The sequence below is a fragment of the Myotis brandtii genome, unplaced genomic scaffold, assembly GCF_000412655.1.
Source record: "Myotis brandtii unplaced genomic scaffold, ASM41265v1 scaffold1214, whole genome shotgun sequence".
NCBI classification, from domain to species: domain Eukaryota; kingdom Metazoa; phylum Chordata; class Mammalia; order Chiroptera; family Vespertilionidae; genus Myotis; species Myotis brandtii.
This window is the reverse complement of record NW_005354231.1, coordinates 421,617-446,682: the sequence shown is the minus strand read 5'-3', so window position 1 is coordinate 446,682 and position 25,066 is coordinate 421,617. Positions and strand designations below refer to the sequence as shown.

The following is a 25,066-nucleotide window of genomic DNA, read 5'->3' as shown; positions in this document are numbered from 1 at the left end:
CCTTCTAGGCTCCATCTCCAAATGCAGGCATACTGAGGGGTAGGGCTTCAATGACTTGTTTTTGGGGGGGATCAATTCAGTCCATAGTATCCCCCTGATGTGATCAGGACCCCAACCTTATGACCTTATTTAACATTAATTTCCTCCTTCTAGGCTCCATCTCAGGAAGCCCTCCCTTCTGGGGGGTAGGGCTTCAATGACTTGTTTTTTTGGGGGATCAATTCAGTCCATAGTATTCCCCTATAAGTAAATATTATCACTTTTATTTCAGAGTTCAGGAAATCATGTGTCAGAGAATTTTAATCATTTTCATGAGGGCCCCAAAGTAACTAAATGCTTAAACTAAGACTCAAATGAACTCCTTCAAAGCCCAGGATCCTTCTAATGCATTTTTAGTTGGTGTCACTGATATTGTACATATGTTTGCAGGGCGAGCGTTGGATCAGCCAACTACTGCTGCTGATCCAGAGATAGGCACCTATTTTAGTCCTTTTGTCTGTGCATCAGCTGGGGACCAGCTGATTCAGGCTGGGCAGGACTGGGCGTCTCTACCTGCTGGCTGGGTCAAGGTCTGCTGCACGGGTCTCCCATCGTCCCTGGACCCATGAACTTGTCAGCATATAGTCTTCTCATGCTGAGGGCAGAGCATGCCCAACTGTGCAAGCCCATTTCAACCCCTGCTTTGCAGTGGGCCTGCTTTATGCCATGGCCCAGGGCAGTCATGTGACCAAGACCAAGGAAAACAGTGTACTCGTCCCAGGAGGGAGTAAATATTTTTGAATGAATTCTAATCTACCAAAAGCCCTCAGGCAGGCATTGGAGTGAACTGAGGGGCTAATGTTCACGACTCTGTTAATGAGACTCTGTTAATGATCCAACAGGAGCGCCGTGCAGCTGGGCCCACTGGTCACTGGAAGGCTCCGGAAGCCATGAAGCCACTGGGAAGCCACTGATGCCGTGACCTTCTGCTCCTGGCGCTGGAGTGCAGGCCGCGCCTCTGCTCAGACAGGTGCGCTTTCAGTGATTTTCATTTCATTTCGGTGATTTATGATAATGCTCGGGGTGCGCTGGCAAACACGCCATGGTTTATTTTGCAGAATTAATGAAGCCTGATTAATCTCCCCGTCCCCAGCAGATTCTGTTCTGAGAAATGGAGCAGGACCGCCAGCTTTTGTGTGAATGATGCGGGCAGGGTTCATGGCTTGGGAACCCTCTGGAATCCTCCCAGCCTGCACTTCTGAATCCTTTGGATCTTGGCTATTAGACCCAGTGACTAGGGAGAGACCTTTTTAATAGCACAGTGTACATACCATAACAGCAGCTGCAGTTAATTGAGCTGTTACTGTGAGTCAGGTGCTCTGCTGGTCCTTCCCATGCACTGTCCCGATTCTTGGAAAGAGCACACGCTTTGACTTAGAGAACTACCAGTTCAAATCCTGGTCTCACCGCCCACAAGCCGTGTGACTGTGGACGTAGAGTGGACACTGCTGGTGTCCCTCATATGCTCCACCCCTAAGTTCTCTGCCTACCCAAGTTTCGTACCATGGACAGTCCCGACACCTTGACCTCCCCTGTTTTGTTAGGAGAGATCAATATGTAAGCAATAACTTATATTAAAAATAAAACCCATTGTGGCCTTAAGCTGAAGACTGAAACACTCAATCTATCCATATCACTGGGGTTCAATCCCTTCTACAAAGTCTTGGAGGTTATGAAGACTCACTTCAGAATTGAGGGTTGCTGCTACTGCTGTTATTGAAATACACAAGAGGGGAAGAGGGTACAGTGCTGGGCAAGGTTATCATGGTAACAACCAGGAGACACGAATTTGAGTCCTGATTCTGGTGACTACAAACTGTGTGCTTTCGGGCTAAGTCAACAAACATTTCGAGTCTCAGCTTCCTCAGGGGGGAGTGATAGGCCTGTCCAGCCTGTTGCACAGATTTCATGCAGAGATCCTAGGCCAGTGATGGCGAACCTATGACACGCGTGTCAAAGGTGACACGCAAACTCATTTTTTTGGTTGATTTTTCTTTGTTAAATGGCATTTAAATATATAAAATAAACATCAAAAATATAAGTCTTTTGTTTTACTATGGTTGCAAATATCAAAAAATTTCTATATGTGACACGGCACCAGAGTTAAGTTAGGGTTTTTCAAAATGCTGACACGCCGAGCTCAAAAGGTTCGCCGTCACTGCCCTAGGCGATAAAAGCTGTCAGTGACCAGTAACTCCATGTTGCAAGTAGAGAAGCTGAGGACACGGGTGTAAGAGGTAGAACAGAAGAAGCATGGGTCTCCAGCATTTCTCCAACCTCGTCTCATTCCACGTTTCCTTCACTTACTCTGCTGCAGCCACACTTCCCTCGAACAAGCCAAGCATATTCCCACCTAAGGCCTTTGCCCTCACTGTCTCCTTTCCCTAGAGTGTTCCTCCTCTACATCTTCATGTTCTTCGAGAAAGGGTTGGCTCTTTCTCGTCACTGAGGTCTCAGCTCAAGCATGGCTTCCTCGGAGGGGACGTCCATGGACACCCATCAGAGGCGGCCCCTCTCCCAGCTCCCTTCAGCACATCTTCACCCAGCATTCATCTCTTCCTGAGATTGGCTTGTGTATTCGTTGTCTCCCACCCCTCTTCCTCTTTGAGAAGAGAGACCCTCCATGTCTCATTTTCTGCTGCTCCCCAGTGCCGAGAACAGGATTTGGCACGTGACAGACACACAATAAATCGTTTTTGTAAATGAGTGAGTTATTGGCATTGAATTATGTACAGATTTAACTTCTTAATTTTAATAGGTTTATAATATGCCATATGGCTGTACCATAATTCACTTAAGCAGGCCTTTAGAGATGGATACTTAATTTCTTTACTCTGTTTCTTCTCTACTTGTCTTTATTTTTAATTGTTTTGCTATAACAAACAAATGAGTATAATCTGTGTGTACTTGTTAGATTCTATCCATAAATATAGCTACCCCTGCTCTCTTCTGATTTTCACTTCGTTCATTATCTCTCTCCATTCCTTCGTTTTGAGCCTCTGTGTGTTCTTAAAGCTGAAGTGAGTCTCCTGTAGGTAGCATAGAGTTGGGTCTTGTTCTTAATCCATCCAGCCACTCTTTGTCGTTTGATTGGAGAATTCAATTTATTTGCATTTAGAGTAATGATTGCTAGGGAAAGGGCTTACTGATGCCATCTGATGAATTGATTTCTAGCTCTTTAGGACTCCCCTGCTCTCCCTCTCCTGCTGCTTTCCTTCATGCATTGATGATCTTCCGTAGTGTAGCTTTGGTTCCCTTCCCCTTACTGTTACCTTCTGTGAGTCTACTGGAGGGTTTTGCTTTGTGGTTACCATGAGGCTCGAATAAAGCATCTTATTGATACAGCAGTCTGATGTATGCTGCAACAATTTAACTTGGATCGCACAAAAACTCCACCCTCAATGAGAAGTTTTATAAATATCCTCAAATGCCATACATTCCCTAGGTGGACTGTTTCAAATAGATGCAAGCACTGTGAAGGAGCTGTTTACTTAATTCAAGAGAGCAAGACAGAGCCAGGTGGCTGAGAATTTGAAGGCAGGGCTGCCAAGAATTCTGTTCTTCTGCGGATTGAAAGTAGCCCTTTTTTGTGTGTGGATGGTCCTTACTTTTATGCAAGACATGAAGTGTGTTTCAGGGCAGGTCCTGGGTCTTTGTTCAGTTTTGCACCTCAGCACCTCAGCACAGTGCCTGGGCAGAGTAAAATACTCAATTTTATGTTAGTAACTTTATTTAGGGTTCACTAAAAAATGTTGGATAAGTTGGGTTGTGCGTGCTTCTTCGCCATTGTTTTCATGTTGTATGGCTGGGGTACTTGTCTTAATTGCACATTGGAATCTTCCAGAGGTCTTTTCAAAGTATTGATGCTGGACTTCTCACCCCTAGTCCTGCCAGCTGACGTGGTCCAGGGGAGAGCCTGCACCTGGCGATGTTAGCAGCCACCTGGCGATGCTGAGTGGCCAGAGGAGGGTTCCTGGTGATGATGGAGGCACAGGGTCTGGAATACTCAGCAGAGCTGGGTTCTGTCACCAACTGTTGGCATGCAAAATGGCCCCATACACACAGCATAGGAGAAACCGTAGAAAGTCAGGCCACTCCACCAGGCCAGCGTGGCTCAATGGTTGAGTGTCGACCTGTGAACCAGGAGGTCAGGGTTCGATTCCCAGTCAGGTCACATGTCCGGGTTGCATGCTACATCCCCATTAGGGGGTGTGCAGGAGGCCTCTGATCAATGATTTTCTCTCATCATTGATGTTTCTATCTCTGTCTCCCTGTCCCTTCCTCTCTGAAATCAATAAAAACATTTATAAGAAAAGAAAAAAAGAAAGCCAGGCCACTCCAGATTGGTGGGTGGCAGGTTGGAGAAGCGGGGGAACTCACAAGGCCTGTCTTGGGCCATAAGGTGAGTAGATCTCTGCACCCACCCAGTAGGATGCTTAAAATTATGTAGACCCTTCATGGGGTTGAGTCACATATCCCATCCCGGTGGTCTCAGCAGCGCCTCGCTGTCTCAAGGCTGGTCCTTGGGTAGCTTCTAGTGCAAGGAAGGCAAGTGGGTGCACATTCCAAGGACGGGGGAGGGGGGAGAAGCCTCCGATGGCCCAGTCCTGCTCGTGGGTCAACCAGCCTCACGTCCTCTTCATCTCCTCCTCCAACACCAATTGCTGTGTGACTGAGGCAAGTTACTCTCTTGACCTGGGTCTTGGTTTTCTTGTCTGTGAAATGTGGGCACTGGATTAGAATGGCCAGTAAGAGAGCTGATCCTCTCTGGGGGAAAAATACCTGTGCATATTTACTCAAAATTCTCACACTGTCTCAAGGAATTCATGAAGTCCCTGGTCTTGGTCAGGATTCTTTTGTGGTCACATGTGACAGGGCCTCAGCTCAAACGGGCATACACCAAAAGGCAGTGCCACGGTGCCTGGTCCTCAGCAGGTTTGAAGAAGCTGTAGCGTTAGGCATGGCTGGATCCAGGAGCCCGAGGGGCGCCGTCAGGAGCCGTCTCTTTCTAATCTTGGCAATGCTCTCTGAGTTGTTGGCTTTCCCAGGAAGGGTCTCCCCACGTGACTGCAACCATGTCCATCAGCCATGCGGGCTGGCATCTTACCAGCTCAACCCGACATAAAGAACACAGCTCTCACCTGGGTCTGTTGAGAGTCCAGCCAGACCTGACGCCAAGCCTGTGGGGAGGGGATGCATGCTGGATCGGCACGTGCCTGTCATTGTAACGGGGTGAATTGGCCCTGCCTGAACCATGTGGAGAGTGAAATATGGGTGGTTCCCCAAAAGAAAATTAGGGTATTGTTACCATGGGTGGGGGGTAGTGGGTCCTGGGAAGGCAAAGACTACAGACATCCATCTCATGTTTGATGGCTGTGTGTCTATGGACCCCGGAGGTGCACGGCTCCAGGTGGACAGCTAGACTCGCAAACTCTGAGAGCCCTCCCAGCACGATAGGCCACAGTGATAGACCACACGGTGTTCTTACGAGTGCTGTTTTTGGAAGATCCATCTATCTAAGAAGGGCATTAATTTTCCCCTTCTGTGTTTAATTTTATATTCTTTTTTAAAAAATATGTTTTTATTGTTTTCAGAGAGAGGAAGGGAGAAGGAGAGAGAGAGATGGAAACATCGACATCCATCGGCTGCCTCCTGCACGCCCTCTACTGGGGATTGAGCCTGCAACCTGGGTATGTGCCCTGACCTGGAATCGAACTGGCAACCTGCTGGTGCCTGGGATGATGCTCAACCAACTGAGCCACACCAACTGGGCTAATTTAACATTCTACTCCAATTTTCTGAGTGTCAGTGATCTCTTAGCATTTTTTTGGACGGCAGTAGTTAAGGTGGCTTGGGAGCCCAGGAAGGAGATGTAATGGCCTGGGATTTGAACCCTGACCTCCACTTCCAAGCACAATGTTGTTTCCATGAAAATACTGCCTGATGTCTTGTCTTACACAGTGTTTCTGTTTTGAGAGTTTTGCCCCAGAAGTGCCAGTTCATGCAGATGAACAGTTCCTCCTCCATCATTTAGGTGGAATTGTTTTGTCACGTCAAGGCCTTAAGCCTCGCCAGCTCATGAAACAGAGGGGTTTTTATTTATAGCTGACCCTTTTAGTTAAGAAAATGGTACATCCAGTGATTTCACCCACTTCTTCAGTCTGTACTTATCCAGTTCACATTACCTCCTGGCGTCCGGGGGTGAGCCTCAGCCCCACCCCGGGGACTGTGTCTGCCGTCAGTGGGCGTTGTCCAGAGAACCCTGGGTGACTAGTGGGAGGGGGCGTTGTTGGAGCATCACAAAATACGTGTCTTTTCTAATTCAGTCCTCTTTGGTTTCTGCTGAAGAAGCAGGATTCCGAGTCTGAGTCCTGATACTTTTTCTAATGAGAAGTAGATAGTTTTTTAGTGTGTTAGAGCCAACATGGGGGAGCTGCAGGGGGAGCTGCTGGCTCCATCCTGCCCGGGGACTCCGGGGAATCCCGGGGACTCCGGGGAATGCCCAGAATGCTCCTTTCCATCCAAACCCTAACCCAAAGGCCAACCAGGGAGTAGGCTCCCCACTGGGGAGCGTCGCCCCTGTGGGTGTTAACACCCCTGCATTTCCGGGTTGTCCATGGGAGCGTGCTGGGTAGGGTCACACTAGCATCGGGGCATCTGAACGCACAGGAGGGTGCATGGCGGCTTGAGCTAGAGAGGGAGAGCCCAGCAGGGACCTTCCACACGCAGGGCACGTCCATGATGAGGTGGAGAGGATGCCACGCCCAGGGTAAATGACCCGTCTTTTTAAAGAGAGTGTAATTTCAAAGGCAGTGGTCCAGCCCAGAAAAGAAGGACACGATTTTTGTCCGAACTATCAAGTAATTTAGTTGTTTAGTAATCTAGGATCTCAAATGGTGATCTAAGGGACACATATAAAGATTCACTGCTTAAGGGGCCAAAGATTTATTGCTTAGTTTCCACAGGTATTTGGAGGAGGGGTCTGCAGGATGAACAAACATGCCTTCTTTCTTTTTAACTTTTCCAAAAGTGAAATTTTCACTTTTAAATATATTTTTTATTGTTGATAGTATTACAGATATACAGATATCTCCCATTCCCCCCCTTTCCCTTCCTCCTCTTCCCCCCCCCCCCCCGCCAGGTCTTCACTATAGTATTGCCCGTGTCCATGGGCTATGAAACATAGCTTCTTACTGTGTGCAGAAATTTTGCTGAAGGAAAGAAAGAAAATGAATGACCTGGGAAAAATGAATCGACAACTAACTTTATTTTATTATAATCCATGGAGAAGTGCATGGCACATAAGTGATTGCTTCTCTAAATAGGTTCTCGCGGCCCACGTCACACTTCCAATTCTCTTTCGTCTTTGAACTCTTCAAAGCACTCGGCATCTATTGTCGCCTGCTGTTCCTCTGACATCTCGCCCCCAGTCCCTGGGTTGGGTCCCGGCTCTGGCACTTAGGAGGCTGAGTCAGTCAACCACTGTGAACATCTTGTGACACTTCCTTCTAGTCTTCATATTGTTTTAAATCATTGGGATATTATTACATAATTTTTGCTCCCCCATGTTACTGCAGCGCCTCTTTGTACATCGTGTTAAATGAGTGCATATTCTCTCTCTGCACGGACACACCTCGATTCTCCTGCCTGCCCCACTGCTGTCGGAGGAGTCTCACTGATATGATCCGGTTTATGCCGGTGGCTGTCTGGAGGGTGGCTGGGGGGAGCTGGGGAAGGGTGGGAGGGGCCAGGTGACTGAGAACTACTTTTACTTAGCGATCATCGTAGCGGAGTCAGCGCAGCATTGCTGAAGAGGATGCTGAAGGTCTTTCTGTTCAACATCTTCATTTTACATGTCCTCGCAGACATGAGAATCAAGGTGTGTCGATGCAAAGAGATAATATGCAATCGTTTAAATATATGCAGACAGGTGACATGACCTCCCCAGGGGTGCCCAGCCTCACCCGGGACCCGAACTCTCGGCCCAGTGCCCTTTCTATTCCAGGCCAACCTCTAACCAGAGTCACGTGGTGCCCGAACCTTGTCTGAAACCCACTCTGGCGGGAACAGCCTTTCCTTAGGAAACAGAGCTCTACTCTGGAAATACGTTTGGCAGTTCATTTGTTACAAATTGTCAGCGTGATTAGTGGTCCCTGGCTGCAGCTGAAAACAATTTCCTGCCCACCCAAACAAAGCGAAGTAAGGGAACACATGATGTAACCCTGTTTAAAAAAAAGCCACTGAAATGTTTCCCAAGGAGAGGAAGCTATTATTATCCCAGACTTAGAAATGGGAAGATGAGAATACAGAGACTGGGCAGCTTGTCCAAAGTAATCAGCCCAGATTAGAAGCCAGAATTCCTGATGACCACCCAGGGCAAGCACTCTGCTGGCAGCTGGCCTTCCGGCTGGAGGGCCAGGGGCAGGGCCAAGTTAAACAGGACATGGTTAGAAACACAATTCCCATGCTTTCTCCTGCTCTGTGACCCCTGACCAGGAAGCTCTTGCCAAGAAGCTGTTGGCTGCTGCATCAAACTTCTGACCCTCATCAACCAGTAAGATGATGCAAACCCAAGCCCTGTGGCCGACTTCCTGGCCGCGCCCCACTGGGCAGGTGGCTTCCTCTGTCCCACCTCGGATGTCCCTTTGGAAAGGGGAGGAGAGCTAGCTGCCTGCCCAGCTCAGTGACCAAGATGCAAAGTGAGAAGGACTTTCCCCAAAGGCACTTATTTGCAGGGCTCTTTGGGCGGCAGGTGACAGAGAGCCAGTGCAGAAGAGGCTAGCTAGGCAAAGGGGAAATGTACGGCAGGGGCTTTCGTGGCCGCCTTTCCCCGGAAAAGTTAGGGTAAGAAAAATACTACTACGACTACATGCTTGTGTGTGGTCCCTACCAGACCGGGAGCCCCAGCCTGGTAGGACGTAGCTCATTAAATCCTTGCAGACTGTGAGGGGTGTCCAGGTTTAGCAACCTTATTTGAGACTGCGCACAGCAGAGCCCGTGGCCGAGGCCGCCGTGAGGCAGGGCTGGAGGCTGTCTGCGTCTGGAGCTGAGAAAGGAGAGACCTGGGCGTTTCACAAAACACATGCGTCCCGGCATTGGGGCCGTTCTCTGAGGGACGTATAACTATCCCCAGTTGGCAGCTGAGGGAAGCGAGGCTGCCTCTACAAGGGAAAGTATGTGTCCCAGCCCAGGCGTCTGAATTTGCCGGAGCGGGTGTGTGACGTTTCTTTTCTTGTGGTTGGTGCCAACCCATTGAGCAGGTGAGCGTGTCCAGGGCTGAAAGGAAAGCAGCTGGACGCCGATTGGCTTGTGCTGAAGTCTGCGGCCGAGGATCTGAGTGCATCTGATGGTTAAATAGTAAACGGACGTGTGGGGAGCACCCGCTGTGGGCTAGGCCCTGTGCCGGTCGCTCACGGTTGTCTCTGGGGTGGTATCTTTCCACGTTACAGCTGAGGAAATCGAGGCTCAGAGAGGTTAAGTCATTGAGCTGGGAATGGCAGAGGCAGAGTTTGAACCCATGTCTCAGGTTCTGGATTTTGGACACTTTCTGTTGTTCCTGTCATCTGGGCTTCTGACTGATTGTCCATAGACTGGAGGTTCCAACGACCCCCGCCCTGGACGTCAGAGGCCAATCGCAAGCCCAGGTCCTTAGCTGTACTTCCGACCAACTGCCTATAAATTAGAGGTTCCCCTGGTCCCCGCCTCGGGTTTGATTAATTTGCTAGAGCTGCTGACAGAACTCAGGAAGAAACATTTTACTTCCTGGATCAGGGTTTATTATAAAAGGATGGAGCTCTGGAACAGCAGGTGGAGGAGATGCGCAGGGCGAGGTGTGGGAGGGCACTCAGCTCCCATGTCCTCTCCCGGTGTGCACTCCCCCCGAATCTCCAGCCAGAAGGTCTCCAAATTCTATGCTCTTGGGTTTTTATGGAGACTTTCTTTCACAGTCACGATGGATTAAATCATTGGCCGTGATGATTGATTCCGTCTCTAGCCCTTCTCCTTTCCCTGGAGGTTGGAAAGGTGAAGTGGGGGTGGGGTAGGAGTCGGGGTACAGAGAGTTCCAACCCTCTCGTCACATGGTTGGCCTTCTTGGCAACCAGCCCCATCCTGAGGTGCCTTCCAAAAGTCATCTCATCCATTAACAAAAGGCCTTTATCCTCTCTCACTTAGGAAATGCCAAGGGTTTTAGGAGCTCTGTGCCAGAAGCAGATGGAGATCAAATCTATATTTCTTTCTTTAAAAAAAAAAGTTTTTATTGATTTTAGGGATAGGAAGGGAGAGGGAGAGAGAGATAGAAACATAGATGAGAGAGAAACATTGATCGGCTGCCTCCTGCACGCCCCCCACCGGCCATCGAGCCTGCCACCAGGGCATGTACCCTGACTGGGAATCGAACCTCTTGGTTCATGGGTTGACCTTCAACCACCGAGCCACATTGGTTGAGCCAAATCTATATTTCTTATTATAAATCCCAATATCACACCTGGCAACAATTGGGCAGATGGGGCCACGGCAGGCTCTTAAGTTGGACAAAGCTCTTGGTTCTCTACCCCTTGGGTCCCCATTCTCTCCCTGGTCTCCCCAGCTCAGAAGCTGCAATCAGCCACCAGCCAGCATGGAGCTTGCAAGGCTGCGTTCAGGCTCCTGGATGCTCCCAGAGCTCTGCAGGCCCTGCAGCCTGGGGTCTTTGCTCTGGACACCCCAAGGTCTTTTTGCAGAGTGCCTGCAGGTCCTCTGGCCCCGCCTTGTGTCAGGCACAGAGCTGGACAGCTTATGTGCATCTCAGAGGCAAGTTGCTTAGTTAAAGTGCTAAACAACTGGGGTGGGGCTGGCACAGGGAAGGGAGGGGGAGTGACCACAGGGACAGCCTCCTTCTGCTAATTGGACAACTCGCGGTTGGAACAGCACTGAAATAATTTTTTCATTGTCTGGCTGCCCGGAAAGCTCTTATGTAATATGCTTTGTAAATATTCATCTAGACACCTTATCTAGAAGAGTTTGGGAAATTTCATTGATTTCCCCAAATCATTCAAATGCCTGGGATGGAAGTTTACAGACCACAATCACAGCCAGTCCCTGGATGGGTGTCCTTATTTCCTGCGCAGCTGACCTCTGAGGCCACCCTCACTCTAACACCTCTGATTGTTCAGTGAGAGTAAACTTCTACACTATTTTCTAGTGCTCTCTTTGCAGCAAATGCCAGAAACCCCATTTGATATAGATCAGGCACCAGTGGAAAATTAGTGGAAGGAGTTTTGCTCATATCTTATGGTAAATGCTTTGGAGGACACAGGAGTGTAGGATATAATCCATGATTTCAAGGACACAGTCTGTTTCCCAAGGTCAAAGGGAACCCATAAGAAAAAACTTACATTGGATTTCTTTTCTTTTTTTAAAGCTATATTGTTGAGATTATTACAGACTAGAGCAGCCGTGGGCAAACTACGGCCCGTGGGCCGGATACGGCCCGTTTGAAATGAATAAAACTAAAAAAAAAAAAGACTGTACCCTTTTATGTAATGATGTTTACTTTGAATTTATATTAGTTCACACAAACACTCCATCCATGCTTTTGTTCCGGCCCTCCAGTCCAGTTTAAGAACCCATTGTGGCCCTCGAGTCAAAAAGTTTGCCCACCCCTGGACTAGAGGGTCGGTGCACGAATTCATGCACCAGTGGGGTACCTCGGCCTGGCCTGTGGGATCAGGCCGAAACCAGCTCTCCAACATCTTCTGAGGGGTCCTGGATTGTGAGAGGGCGCAGGCCAGGCTGAGGGACCCCACCGGTGCACGATTTTAGCCTGAGCAAGGACAGGCCATTTGTATGCAGAAGCCGCTGCACACAGCTTGGATGGGGTTGTAAATTGGATGAAGTGGGGTCTTAGGCAATCACCAGGGGGGATTAAACAGAAATGACTGCCAGTCAGCCCTGTGACCAGGGAGGTCCAAGCATAGGAACAACGATCCCTGCGAGCACCTCCATCTGGGAGAAAGCTGCCCCCGAGTTCCTGCCCTGATGCCAGACAATCCAGTTTCTGCTTGTATGTGTCTGTGTCCCCCAGACAGCATCAGTTCATGGTGCCAGCCTTTTAAGAGGAACAGCTGGGTCTCCAGCAGCTTCTGTGTCACTGACCCCCAACCTGCACTGGTTTTTACAGCCAGTAGTTCTTACTGCCCGTAGGGACTTCCTTTCCCAGCTCTGGGACCCTGGGCTGGGGGTCTGGTGTGGGGCTGGGTCCCCTTGCTCCTCACGGGTGGCCTCCACAGAGATGATCTCCCTCCTGATTAAAAAAGCGGCCCACGTGGGTGCTGGACCAACCCGTTCCTCGCCTCCGCACCTCCTACCAGTCTCAGTGTGCTGTCTTCTTTACTTCTCTAGTTGTAGGACTTCCATTCAGCCAGCTTTCCAGTGGTTCTGGATGATGGTTGTTCTGTATTTTAGTTGTAATTTTGATGTGGTTGTGGGAGGCGGCGAGTACAGGAGTTTGCCTACGCCACCATCTTCCTTTTCAATCCTTACATTGGATTTCTGCGTGGAAAGCACCTGGGATTTGGAGGCAGGAAGCCCTGGCGTGGTCATGTACCAGCTTCACAAACAGTGTCCAGTCTTGATTTCCTCGTTTTTAGAGTGAGTGCCTTCCTCTCTTGCAGGCTTGTTTTGAGAACCAGCTCATTGTATATAAAGTGCCGGTCCTGGCTCACAGGAAGAGCGTAGTAAATGGCAGTTGTGGCCATGAATCTGATAACCAGTGGGAGGTCCTGGAGTTGCTGAGCTCCATGGTTGGGGTTCTGGGGAGGTTTCAGAAAGGAGATGGGCTTTGGCTGGGCCCTGGAGGCTGGCGAGGGTGGGGATGGGCTGTCAGCGGGGTGGCGTGCACCTGGGGTGGAGGCAGAAGTCAGCACAGCACGGTCAGGGGACAGGACAGACTGGCCTGGCTGGAGAGGAGGGTTCACCCAGGGGCAACTGGTTAGAACAACACTGGGCCCTCGTGACAGCTGGTTAGAGTTGCCCTGTAATCCTCTCTCAAGTGCCTGCCACCCTGCCAAGTGGAAATTGGCATGCTTCGCTCTGGCCAAGGCTTCTCCCTGGCCTGCCTACATGTAGGCTCGGGCAGTGGGGCCAATGAATCGTCCTCATTGTCTGCCAAGTGTCCAATTAGGAGATTGCATACCTGGCATTTCTGTGCAGCCAGCCTCAGGAGGGCGTCCTGGAAGTGGGTCAGCCAGGCTCCAGCGGGGCGTGTCCCGTGACCGTGGAGCCCCACGGCTGGGGACCCTGCGACTCCCGATGGCTGCTGCCCTGGCTTCTGTCCCTCTCTCTGTGCTGAACAAGGGGCTGGAATACCAATGAAGAAGGCATTCACCCTGGTGCCCAGCATCGTTTTGCTTTGAAGAGGCCAGAACAGCCCTCAGTGCTCACCAAGTTCAGGGCTGTGCCTTCCCAGAGGTGGTCCCAGCTCCCTCTGCAAACCCCCAGTGCAGGGGAGGCCCCCTGTCTGCTTTTGAAAGCCTTAGCAATCTGCAAGCTTGTTTTTACACTGAATTATGTACCAGCGCTTCCTGTTCTCTCCACTTATTCTGTTTCATTTTTATTTGTGGCACAGTTACAGGGATGGAGGAACAAGATTGTAATAGCTCTTAATAGAGTCCAAACTCTCGGAGGGGAGATGTGAGTGAACAATATAATTAAATGGAGGAACCTGGGAGGAAAGGGCGTGGGGGACTGGCTGGGAACAGAACCAAGCCCGGCTGCAGGTTCCAAACCGGACACTTGTCTCTAGGGGTCCCTGTGAGGCAGGGCCAGGAGGGAAAAGACACTCAGCTGAGGACAGGAGGGCAGCTGGCTGAAGGTGGCTTATCTTAGGTTTCCCCGTAACGACCACTCTTGACCACTCTCTGGAGCTAGAGAACAAGATTCCCCTCCCCCTCGCCCAGGACACCTCTTTCCTCCGTGTGGTGAAGAAGACACTGTCCCTGCCCACAGGGAGATCACAGTCCTGGGGGAAGGGAGACCTGGGGACAGCGTGCTGAGAGAGCTACAGCCAGGGGGGTGCGCCCAGGGTGCTGAGAGAGGGAAGACAGGCCCCATCCACATGCTAAGAGAGCAACACCTGGCGGGGTGCACCCAAGGGTGCTGAGAGAGGGAAGACAAGGGCCCCGATCCACGCCCAGGGCCTGCCTTTCTCACCCCGGCCCTCTGGTTGTCTCCTGCTCCGTGCAGTTAGGATCAGAGACCCGTTTTCTTTCCCATTTCTAGCTACTGTGTCGGCAGCGCTTCGCTGAACCCTCCCCACCTGGGTTCTGTGCCACATGCTTTTCATGGATGATTTCGGCTCACAGCCCATTGAGGAGAGGACTGCCTGGATTCTCCCCTCGTGACTGAGGGACAGTGGGCGGAGCCGGGAAATACCTGCTCTGGGTGCGGGGCTAGCAGGTGGCAGAGCCGGGACTAGAATCCCTGCCTCCAGATCACGCCTCCCACCCCCATGCCAGGTGACCTCTGCACTCCAAGTACCACTTGGTCTCTTCCAACCAACTAGGGCTGGATGGGGGAGGGGTTATTCAGAAGGAGATGGGACAGACAAGTAGACAGACAGATGGGCGTCCGTGGTGAAGAGCCTTCTATTCCAGGGCTTGCGCTGGGGAAGCACTGCCGTGTTTGAAGAGAGCGGTGGGATTGGGTTTGTACTGAAGGGCTGTGTTTCCAGAGGTGGTGTGTGGGAATCGATTGCGTGGAGGAGGGAGGAGGCAGAGGGGCCACCGGAGGCTGCTCAGGTTTTCCAGGCAAGAGACAGGTGCCGGGAAAGGCAGGGACACTGGTGAACCCCAACCGTGTCCCGGGCGTGGCACTAAGCATCCTCCTCCTAATTGTGCTGCCTCTTGACATCCCTAGTGTGAGGGGAGTACAGCGGTGCTTCTGCATAATGACCCGGTGCGCTGGCACACAGTGGTCCCCACCCGCAGCCTCGGCCTTGCTGTGACTTGTTGGGAAGTGCAGATTCTTGAGCCCCACCCACACCTACTGAGTCAGAAACCCTGGGTGTGGGCCTCAGTCATTTCTGTTTTAGCAAACCCTGGAGGCGACTGATCTGAGCTCCCGTGGGAGGACCACTGGGTTAGCAATGGGGTGTCTTCTCCGACCGGGACATTCGGTCACGTAGCTCCACCTCCACCCGCCATATAAATGGTCAAAAACAGTTTAAAAAGCCCCTTTCCATCCCTTTTCTCCTCTGGTCCTCATTCCCACCCGTGAAGCAGGGCTAGCTAATGCTCTCAGGGAAACTGAGGCCCCGGCAGTTCAGGCCACGCCTCCAAGGCCCCTCAAGTCATGGCGTCAGACGTGATTCCAGGTCCCCTGCCACCAAGGGCACTGCTCGCCCTCCAAGTTCAGGATCGCCACCTGGACTTGCAGAGTCAAGGTTATCATGCGCTCTCATACAAGCATCGTAAAACCCCTACTTTACGGAACACAGCCCTTGGAAATAAAAAGGCAGGGACTCGCATTTGTTAGTAAGTCCCCATGATAAGTTCCAGGGGAAGAAGAAATCTCAATAAAATAGGATTATTATGTGAGGCTTATGGGACCGAAGGGAATTTACTGCGAACATGATGTTGTTTCTTGTTTATTTCTTGGTTTTCTCTATCCGGCGTTTTCCTGCTTGTCTGTTTTACAGCAAGTACTTCAGTCCTGTGTTTTTCTGTATGTCTCGTATTTATAAGAGTTTCGAAGCGCATAAAGAAAATGTGTGTTTATCCACAGTGCCAGGGAATAGCGTTTCTCCTTACTTGAGTATTCTGTTGGAATGACTATAATCTTTACATCGGTTAACCATTTGTAGACAGAACAATGTGGCAAACACCTATACAGTATTTACAAGGTCCCGGTGCTTTCTGTATATTAACTTATACAATTGCCACAACCACCCTAGGATAGTATTGGTATCTCTTTTTCATTAATGTCTTTAAGGCACAGGGAGGTTAAGTAACTTGTCCGGGGTCACACAGCTGATAAGTGGGATAGCAAGGAATTGATGCAGTACACTGACCCCATGTGTAAGTTCTCCCCTGTTTTGAATCTGCAGTTGTAGAGCATGCAGTCATGGTGGTGCCAGGATACTTTGGCAAAGTGCTGCCAGCGTTGGCCAACCCTCCCAGGTGCTCAGAAAGTGTGATGGGTTAAATGTATTAATGGCCCCGACTTGTTGTTGTTGTTAATTCTCACCTGAGGATATATTTCCCCCCCATTGACTTCAAAAGTACATATCTTTATTGATTTCAGAGAGAGGAAGGGAGAGGGAGAGAAAAATAGAAACATCAATGATGAGAAAGAATCATTGATTGGCTGCCTCCTGTATGCCCCACACTGGGGATTGAGCCTGTAATCTTGACCCGGAATCGAACCATGACCTCCTGATTCATAGGTCAGTGCTCAACCACTGAGCAACGTTGGCCAGGTCCCATTGATTTTTAGAGAGAGTAGAAGGGACAGAGGGAAGGGGAGAGAAACATTGATGTGAGAGAGACACATGGATTGCCTCCAACACATGGCTGGGAATTGAACCTGCAACTCAGGTATGTGCCCTTGACTAGGAATCGAGCCTGTGATCCTTAGGTAGGTGGGCTGATGCTCTAACCACTTAGCAACACCAGCCGGGGCTTTACCGTAATTTTTAAAAGAGATTATGAGTACTGTCTCATCGGCTTGCAGTGTGTCTCCTCCTGTCAAGGATAATGCCGTGAGGAAGCTGCAAAGTCCTAAGGTCATAGGCTCTGACGGTAGACTAGCTGGGTTCAAACCTGGCTCCACCCGAGGTGGGCACCGCAGTGTGATCTTGGTGATGTTACTCACCCTCCCAGAGCCGCAGTTGCCTCATTTGCAAAATCAAGATAATAATGGTACGTACCTGCTAGTGAGGATCGAGTGATGGGACGCACATAAAGAGCTGGGCGCCCCAAGAAACCAGAAACACCAATCAGAAAGGATATATGCACCCCTATGTTCATAGCAGCACAATTCACCATAGCTAAGATTTGGAAACAGCCTAAGTGCCCATCAGCAGATGAGTGGATTAAAAAACTGTGGTACATCTACACAATGGAATACTATGCTGCTATAAAAAAGAAGGAACTTTTACCATTTGCAACAGCATGGATGGAACTGGAGAGCATTATGCTAAGTGAAATAAGCCAGTTGGAGAAAGATAGATATCACATGATCTCACTCATATGTGGGATATAATGATCAACATAATTTGATGAACAAATATAGATCCAGAGACAAATGGCAGGGGAAGTGAATGGGGGGGGCGGTTAGAGAGCAACCAAAGGACTTGTATGCATGCACATTAGCATAACCAATGGACACAGACCCTGGGGCGGTAGGGACTTGCCCAGGGTGGGAATGGCTGGGGCGGAGGGGTCAATCGGGGAAAAAGGAGACACATGTAAAACTTTGGACAATAATAATAAAAAAATAATAAAAAATATATAAGTAAAGAGCTGGGCGCAGTCCTGGCAAGAAGGCAGCACCAGTAAATGTGAGCCGCTGTTGGTACCTGATAGAAGATAACACCTACCTAGTCATTCTAAAAAAGACACAATAGACACTCATCATCGTGCAGAACATAAAGAATGTAATTAAGAGTCTTGGCAACTGAAAAACGAAGCATATAGTTTCATACCCGCTTTATGATCATAAGTACAAATGACTTGTTCTTTTCCTTTGCGTTCATATTCAAAATTAAGGGAAAATTGCCCACAATCAAGTCTGGGCATGATAAAAACAGGTCATGGCTCCAAGCCGTCCATAGTCAAAAGATTCAAATAGTGTTAAAATAGCCGTGTCCCAGCACCTGGTCCTCCTCCCTGCCCCACCCCCTACCCCCCAGCTCCACCTGTCCGAAGGCCTGGTCCCCTCATGAAGGTGTTGGTATTCGATGTCTCATATCATCCACGTGGCACGAAACAGGGTGAGCTCTCTGGGGGCTGGAGCTGCATCTGATTCCCACTCCGGTATATCACTGTGCTCGATCCCAAAACAGGAGTACCCACACGGTTGAATCCCTGTGCTTCAGGGACATAGTTAGATGTTCCCTAAGTACTTGGAAATAAGTTCACACGTTGGGATTTCAAAGTCAAGTCCCACACATAATGGATGGCAAAAAAGAAGATGCTAAGTGTGGCCATTTAAGCATGAAGATACCCAGGCCACCTAAGACCTTAGTGTCACCCCCTGAAGATGACCTGTCAGAAGGTGGTGTCAGCTAAAAGCATTCACTTCTGGCCCCCCAAACCCTGTGAGGTAGATGTTATGACCACTGTCTCCGTTTTGCAGGTGAGGAAGCTGAGGCCTGGGGTGGTGAGGTACCTCTCCCAAGGCCATCCAGTCAGTGGAGGAGCTGGGGTGGGAACGCAGGCCCTCTGCCTCCCACACCCCTGCTCTTCACCTCTTCTGTCGCCGTCTCTCGCTCACCTTGGGAGACAGGAGAACTTGGAAACGTGTGAGCGGTGCATTGCTGCTCTCTAGTCCAGACCCCTGCTTGGTCAGCGGGGCATGCTTTCACTTCCCCTCCCTTCTTGAACCTTGGCCGTCCTCCTCCCCTGTGACAACCTCCTCGTGGCCAGAAGAGGAGCCAGCAGGTGCAGCTGGGAAAGCAGGGGCTCTGGCCCAGGGGAAGCTGCCGGCTTCATCCCAGGTCATTCGCTGAGTACATAGGGGCGCACTCTGGGCCAGGCTCAGTCCTGGGCCTAGGGATCCCCCTGGCTTCCTGGAGCTGGCTGTGTAGCTGGGGCATCAGACCAAAACATGGAAATCCAGGTGAATGCTGTAGAGAGCATTGCAATGGACTCGTGTGATTGAGTGATGGGAGTTCGTTTTGAGTTAGATGACTCCCAAGGCCTCTCAGAGAAGGGACACAGAGACACGCCCTACTGTGAAAGGGAGCCAGCAGCTTGGGAGTATGGGGGGCGGGGTGCGGGGAAGGGAGGGCAAGGAGGGCGAATTTGGAAACAGGCTTGTTGTCCCTCCATTCCAGTGTTTCAGCCTCACACCAGGCCAAGAGTTTTTTATGTGCAAGGGCATTAGTAATGACGAGAACTAGCCAAGTCTTCCGATGCTAGAAACTTAAAAAGACTTTGCTGAGCACTGGGCGTGGTAAAGAGAAAACCAAAACCAACCTTCTCCTAAATAGCAGCACTGTGATACTGCCCTCTGGTGGCTCAATGTGAAATGACAGGCCCACAGGACCCAGCCCAACCCTTGCATGGCTTCCAGCTGTGTGTTTACTTGGTAATAAACATACTTATTGTGCATCACTCCATGTGGCAAGCTTCATCTCCCTCTCTTCCACGGTGTTCTGTATTTCCATCCACAAATAACTGCGGTCTCTTCAGTTGTTGCTACTCCTCTTTCCCTTACTTAAGTGAGAATGGACCATCGGCCGGCTTTTCAATGCCTGCCTTGCGGTATCTGTGAGTAATTCCCCGTCTTCCCAGGCATACCATGAGTTTCTGGAGGATGGAGAATCAGATTGATTCCCTCCTCTGTTGAATAGAGAGGGAAGGACATTAATTAGCTCAAAACCATAGGTCGCCACTTGTACCTTCAAAGAAGGTGTGCGTGGCACAGTCCACACACAAGGGGACATCAGTGTCTGTTCTGAGTCTTTTTTTCTTTGGCTGAGCTCAGGGGGAGAAGAAGAAATGGTGCTGACTTGCCATCGATGCTGCTGGTGCTGACTGGGAGCCGGGTAACATTTACAGAGCGCCGGACAGACAGACCCCTGTGCTTAACCTTTCTGCACCCTGGGTACTTACCCATCACACGGGGAGGGTAGTGCTCGTTGCACAGACAACCATGCGAGGGTGAACTGAGTCAGTGCACCGTGTGAAGTGTGCGTTAAGACCAGCCCAAGACTGAAAAGGTGCTCAAGGTCAATCATCTTCAAAGAGATGCAAATTAAAAGGACAAGGAGCTATCACCTCACACCTGCCAGAATGGCTACGTCAATACGTCAACACATAGCAAGTGCTGGGAGGCTGTGGAGAAAAGGGAACCCATGCACCGTTGGTGGGAATGCAGACTGGTGCCGCCCCTGGTGCCGCCAGAAATTAAAAATGGAACTGCCTTATGACGCAGCGATCCTACTTCCGGGAATATATCCGAAGAAGCCCTTATTTAGAAAGAATATGTGCACCCCTATGTTCATTGCAGTGTTATTTTGCTCTTGTTGACGTAAGAAACGTCCAAACCTGTAGATAATTTTTATGAGTTGATTTGAGCCAAACTGATGACAATTGCCAGGAAGCAACATCTCAACAGATTGAGAAAATGTTCCAGAGAACGGCAGTTTTGCAGCTTACTTTATACCTTAGAATCAGAGGAGATGTAAGGAGAGTTACATGCAATCCATTGGTGGTAGATTAAGGGGCCCAGAGAAAGCAAAGCAGGGGAATCTCTGGGGCTGGATAAAAAGCAAAACGGAGAGACACACACTTCTTTCACATGGTGGGTGCAGGACAGTTGACAGTGAGCACTGGCAGCACAGAGAGATGGCATGCGGGAACAAGAGAACCATGAGGGGTCTGGGGCCTGTGCTCCGGGCGGTGGGTGTGCTCTGAAGGGCCCGGAAAAGGAGATGACTCTGACGTCCCAAGGCCGTGCTGTCTTAGACACGGAACCACAGCAGGCAGCTCCCGGAGGTACAGACTGAGCGTGGCAGGGAAGCCACAGGCCTAGGACGTGACTGCCTGCCGTGACCAGCTCTTAGTTAGGAAGGGTTATGTTCAGACCATCCCAGCGGGTTACTTTCGGTCTCTGAGGTTGTAAGCCCACCCTGCAGGCCTCCCCTGAGCTTGTCAGGTTTCGTCCACACTCTGAAGCCTCAATTTCCAGGTAATCAGGAGGGAGAGACCCTCGAGATCAGAGCCTCTTAGTCGGGTGCTCGGAGGAGCATTGTGTACTCTTTAAAAAAATGTTTTAAAAATTGATTTTAGAGAGAAAGGAAGGGAGAGGGATAGAGAGATAGAAACATCAATGCGAGAGAAAATACGATCGGCTGCCCCCTGCATGCCCCCCTACTGGGGATCAAGCCCGAAACCCAGGAATCGAACCATGACCTCCTGGTTCATGGATCGACGCTCAACCACTTAGCCACACCGGCTGGGCAGTCGGGAATACTCTTGACTGGAATGGTGTGGCACGTTGCTGCATGTCACAGGTATGTTTTCTGGCGACTCCACTGGTTTCACCAGACTCTCGGAGGGTCTGTCACGTTGGAAGAGCTTGGAGGAACTGCTTTAGACAATGAAAATGGCCTCTATCGAGGATGACCTCGACGGACGTAATTTACGCTTCAGAATTGCCGACAGCCTTTTTTTTTCATGCTCATTTTATTTTATTTATTTTAAAATTTTTATTGATTTCAGAGAGGGAGGGAGAGGGAGAGAGCGATAAAAAACATCTTGATGATAGAGAATCATTGATTGGCTGCCCCCTGCACGCCGCCCCCCCCTCACCCCCAGGACCAAGCCAGAAATGCCCACAGCTTTTGATCTGACTGCACACTGTCGCGTCTCGGGCACTGTGCTTGTCTCTTCCAGTCTCTATCGGGTCCTTTGTATCGCCTCTCTCCGCATGGCACGGGGAGCCATGTTCCCTTCATCATCTGTGAAGCAGGGCTCCGTGCCTGGCACACAGCAAGGCTGCGGAAATGTTAGTGGGATGGTTAGGGCTTGGTAGCAAGGACCCTTTCTCTAGAATTCGATTCCCCACCTAATGGGACAAGTGGGGTCTCGAGGATGGGAAGGTGAAGTTGTCTTTTAGTTCACCACCAGGGCGCGCTGTTGGTCTGCAGTCAGTCCCTCCGTGGTCTCCAGGGGCTTGGTAACAATGCATTATTTAAGAGGATGATCACTGCCTACAGTTAGACTTACAATGTGTAATGTCACATAAAAATGATAAATAATGAATGAGATGGGGCAGAAGATTAGCTCATCCCAACTCCCTTGTCTCTGCTTTTGCGTGGATGGTACCTGCCGCACGGACACCACCTTGCCTGTGCTCTGAAGGATTCACAGGTTCCTTGCTGACTATTTCAAAGGGATATGCCTTCCTTGTTCCATACACTCCGACCATGCAGCGGTGGGAAATGATCCCTCTAGCGCACGCTGCATCTATTTCCAGTCTCGATTTTAGTTTGGCAACAAGCGATTGTGTAACTTACAAGAGTCCCCCTGGAGGGATGTGCAGGAAGTTTCAGTGTGTGGGCAGCAGCAGGAGGCTGGGAAGTAGATGAAAGTCACCTGCGAGGCTGCCCCCAGCACTCCCCCTTCCCGCTGTGGTCCCGCCATCCCGCCGAGACAAAGCCTGCCTTCAGGTGCTGTGAAGCGCTCTTCTGTGGGAGGCAGTGGGAGGATTTGGGAACCCCAGACTCTAGGTCTTAATATGCTGTGTGGTCTTGGGCAAATATATTTTTTAAAACCATTTTAAATATAATAATGTTACATGCAATAAACATTAATATTTTGGGGCAAATATCTTAACCTCTCTGGGCCTGAAATTGCTGATCTGTGAAAGACAAAGTTGGGGCGGACAATGCTTAAGCTCTTTTCTATTCTGCACCTCACCCTTCCATAAAAATATACCTGTCCTGGGTTCCACACCTTCGCAGCCTTGACCTGGAAAATGCTGAGATACATGAAAGAATTTTGGAAGCAAAGGCATGAACGGACAACAAGGAAGGCCTGGGTTATTCCTCTTGCATAATTCATCTTTTACCAGGGGACAAAACTGTCCACGATGCCTTCTTTGCCTGGCCTGCCGGTCCCGCTGTGCAGCTCAGGGGCCTCCTGCCTTGGCCTCCGCTTCTCTACCAACCCCACACAGTGTCTAGTCTTTTCGATTCTGTGCTTACCTGTTGCATTTCAAAACACAAAAGTTATATCCTCCACCTGTTTGTCTTGGAACCCAGCCTTGTTCTTCCCCTGTTCCTATGCTCCAGCTTGTTGCCTGTTGGCGATAACACTCTGTACTGTGATGACGTGTGCAGACCTGTCTCCCTCAGTGGGTAACGCAGGCATCTGTAACGGGCCTGCAGGCAACTGCTGTCTGCTCAGCAGCTGACACAGGGCCTGGCACATGGCGATCGGTTGAGAAGAGCATTTAGGTCAGCGGTTCTCAACCTGTGGGTCGCGACCCCTTTGGGGGTCGAACGACCCTTTCACAGGGGTCGCTTAAGACCATCGGAAAACACATATTGAATATATAATTACATATTGTTTTTGTGATTAATCACTATGCTTTAATTATGTTCAATTTGTAACAATGAAAATACATCCTGCATATCAGATATTTACATTACGATTCATCACAGTAGCAAAATTACAGTTATGAAGTAGCAATGAAAATAATTTTATGGTTGGGGGTCACCACAACATGAGGAACTGTATGAAAGGGTCGCGGCATTAGGAAGGTTGAGAACCACTGCTTTAGGTGCATGAATGAGTGGTAAGAGTAGATGGTAGCGAGAGTGGGTAAATGAAGGAGACATCGCTAATAGCAGGCTTCCAGGCTCCGTGACAGCATTGTGAAGGGTAGATTTGGGGGGACCATGTGATACACTGGGCCTCCCCTGCTCCCAACACGGAGGAAAAGAATGCTTTTTATGCTGCCCAGACAGTGGACGTCGAGGCCACACGTTTGTCATCTCAAGCTCCGTCTCCTTCGTTTTTCTTCTTTTGTGTGTTCAAATGTAGACTTCATGTTCTTTTATTTCCCTGGAAGGTTGAACTTGTGCTTTTTTCATCTGTAAAGATGTTTTCAAATCCCATCTTGAAGCTTTAAAGGGTTTTCTCCCAGCAGCTAGCCACAGACATATAAAATCCACCCACCTTACAAATGAACAGAGTCATCTGCATCGGGCAATAAAACCCAGCTCGAGCCCCTCTTTAGGAGCTCCCTCCGGGAATCTAACTGAAAAGGCGGGGCCTCGGCGGTGGGGGCGTTTAGGGACGGGGACAGTTCCAGGTGGAAAGGGACCCTCACATTTCCCTGGGGGGCCTCCTAAGCACCTTATCGAGGAGACCGTTTAACCCTCCCGCCACAAGGCCGTTAGCGTCCGCTGGAGTTTTACAGGGGACGGCATTCTGGGCTCTGCTCCGTTACACAACTTTCCACAGTCCTCCTTGCCAACTGGTGGTAGTGGCCTCCGGTTAGGTCTCGGGACGTGCAGACGCTCCCCCACAGTGGGATCTCACCAGCTGATCCACCAGGGAGAGAGACATTGGCAGGAGTGAAATTTTAATATTTTTATTGATGTCAGAGAGGAAAGGAGAGGGAGAAATAGAAACATCAGTGATGAGAGAGAATCCTTGATCAGCTGCCTCCTGCACGCCCCACACTGGGGATGTGCCCTGACTGGAATTGAACTGTGACCTCCTAGTTCATAGGTTGATGCTCAACCACTGAGCCACTCCAGCCAGGTGGTGGGAGTGGGATTTTATGCAGAAATTGAGCATCCTGTGGCCTCAGACCTCTCTTGATCCCTCCTTGCCCGAGCCTGAGCCCTGGTGTTTCTGGGTCGCCCATGGAGTTCAGAGTGAGGGCGGGGAAGTCTCAGGCATGGTTCAGATCCCCGCTCCTCCCCCTCTTAGTTGCAGAGCTTGGACTAAATGCTGAACTGATTCTTGTTTTCCTCATCAGTAAAGTGCAATTATCTGCATGTGTCTTTATTTGCTCCTTCTGTTGGAAGGAGTCCGATGGTGCCTGACTCCAGTTTCTCTGTGAGGGACCTACGTTTCGCACCCCCCGCCCCCCCCAGAAGGCAGTAGGATCTTACAACATGTCTTAGTGTGGGGCTTATTTCTGTTTTTAAATATATTTTTATTGGTTTCAGAGAGGAAGGGAGAGGGAGAAAGAGATAGAAATATAACTGATGAGAGAGTCATTGATCAGCTGCCTCCTGCACGCCCCACACTGGGGATTGAGCGCACAACCTGGGCATGTGCCCTGACCAGGAATTGAACGG

The 25,066-nt window shown here is 50.1% G+C and overlaps 1 long non-coding RNA gene across 2 annotated transcripts in view; it reads left to right on the top strand.

Annotated features, from left to right (window-relative positions):
• The first annotated feature begins 881 nt into the window (after positions 1-881).
• LOC102240577 overlaps positions 882-25,066 on the top strand; it is a 179,725-nt gene continuing 155,540 nt past the window's right edge. For both annotated transcript variants that reach the window (XR_313154.2, XR_313155.2), the window contains exon 1: positions 882-1,009. This is a non-coding gene — a long non-coding RNA (uncharacterized LOC102240577). The remainder of the gene's footprint in view (positions 1,010-25,066) is intronic.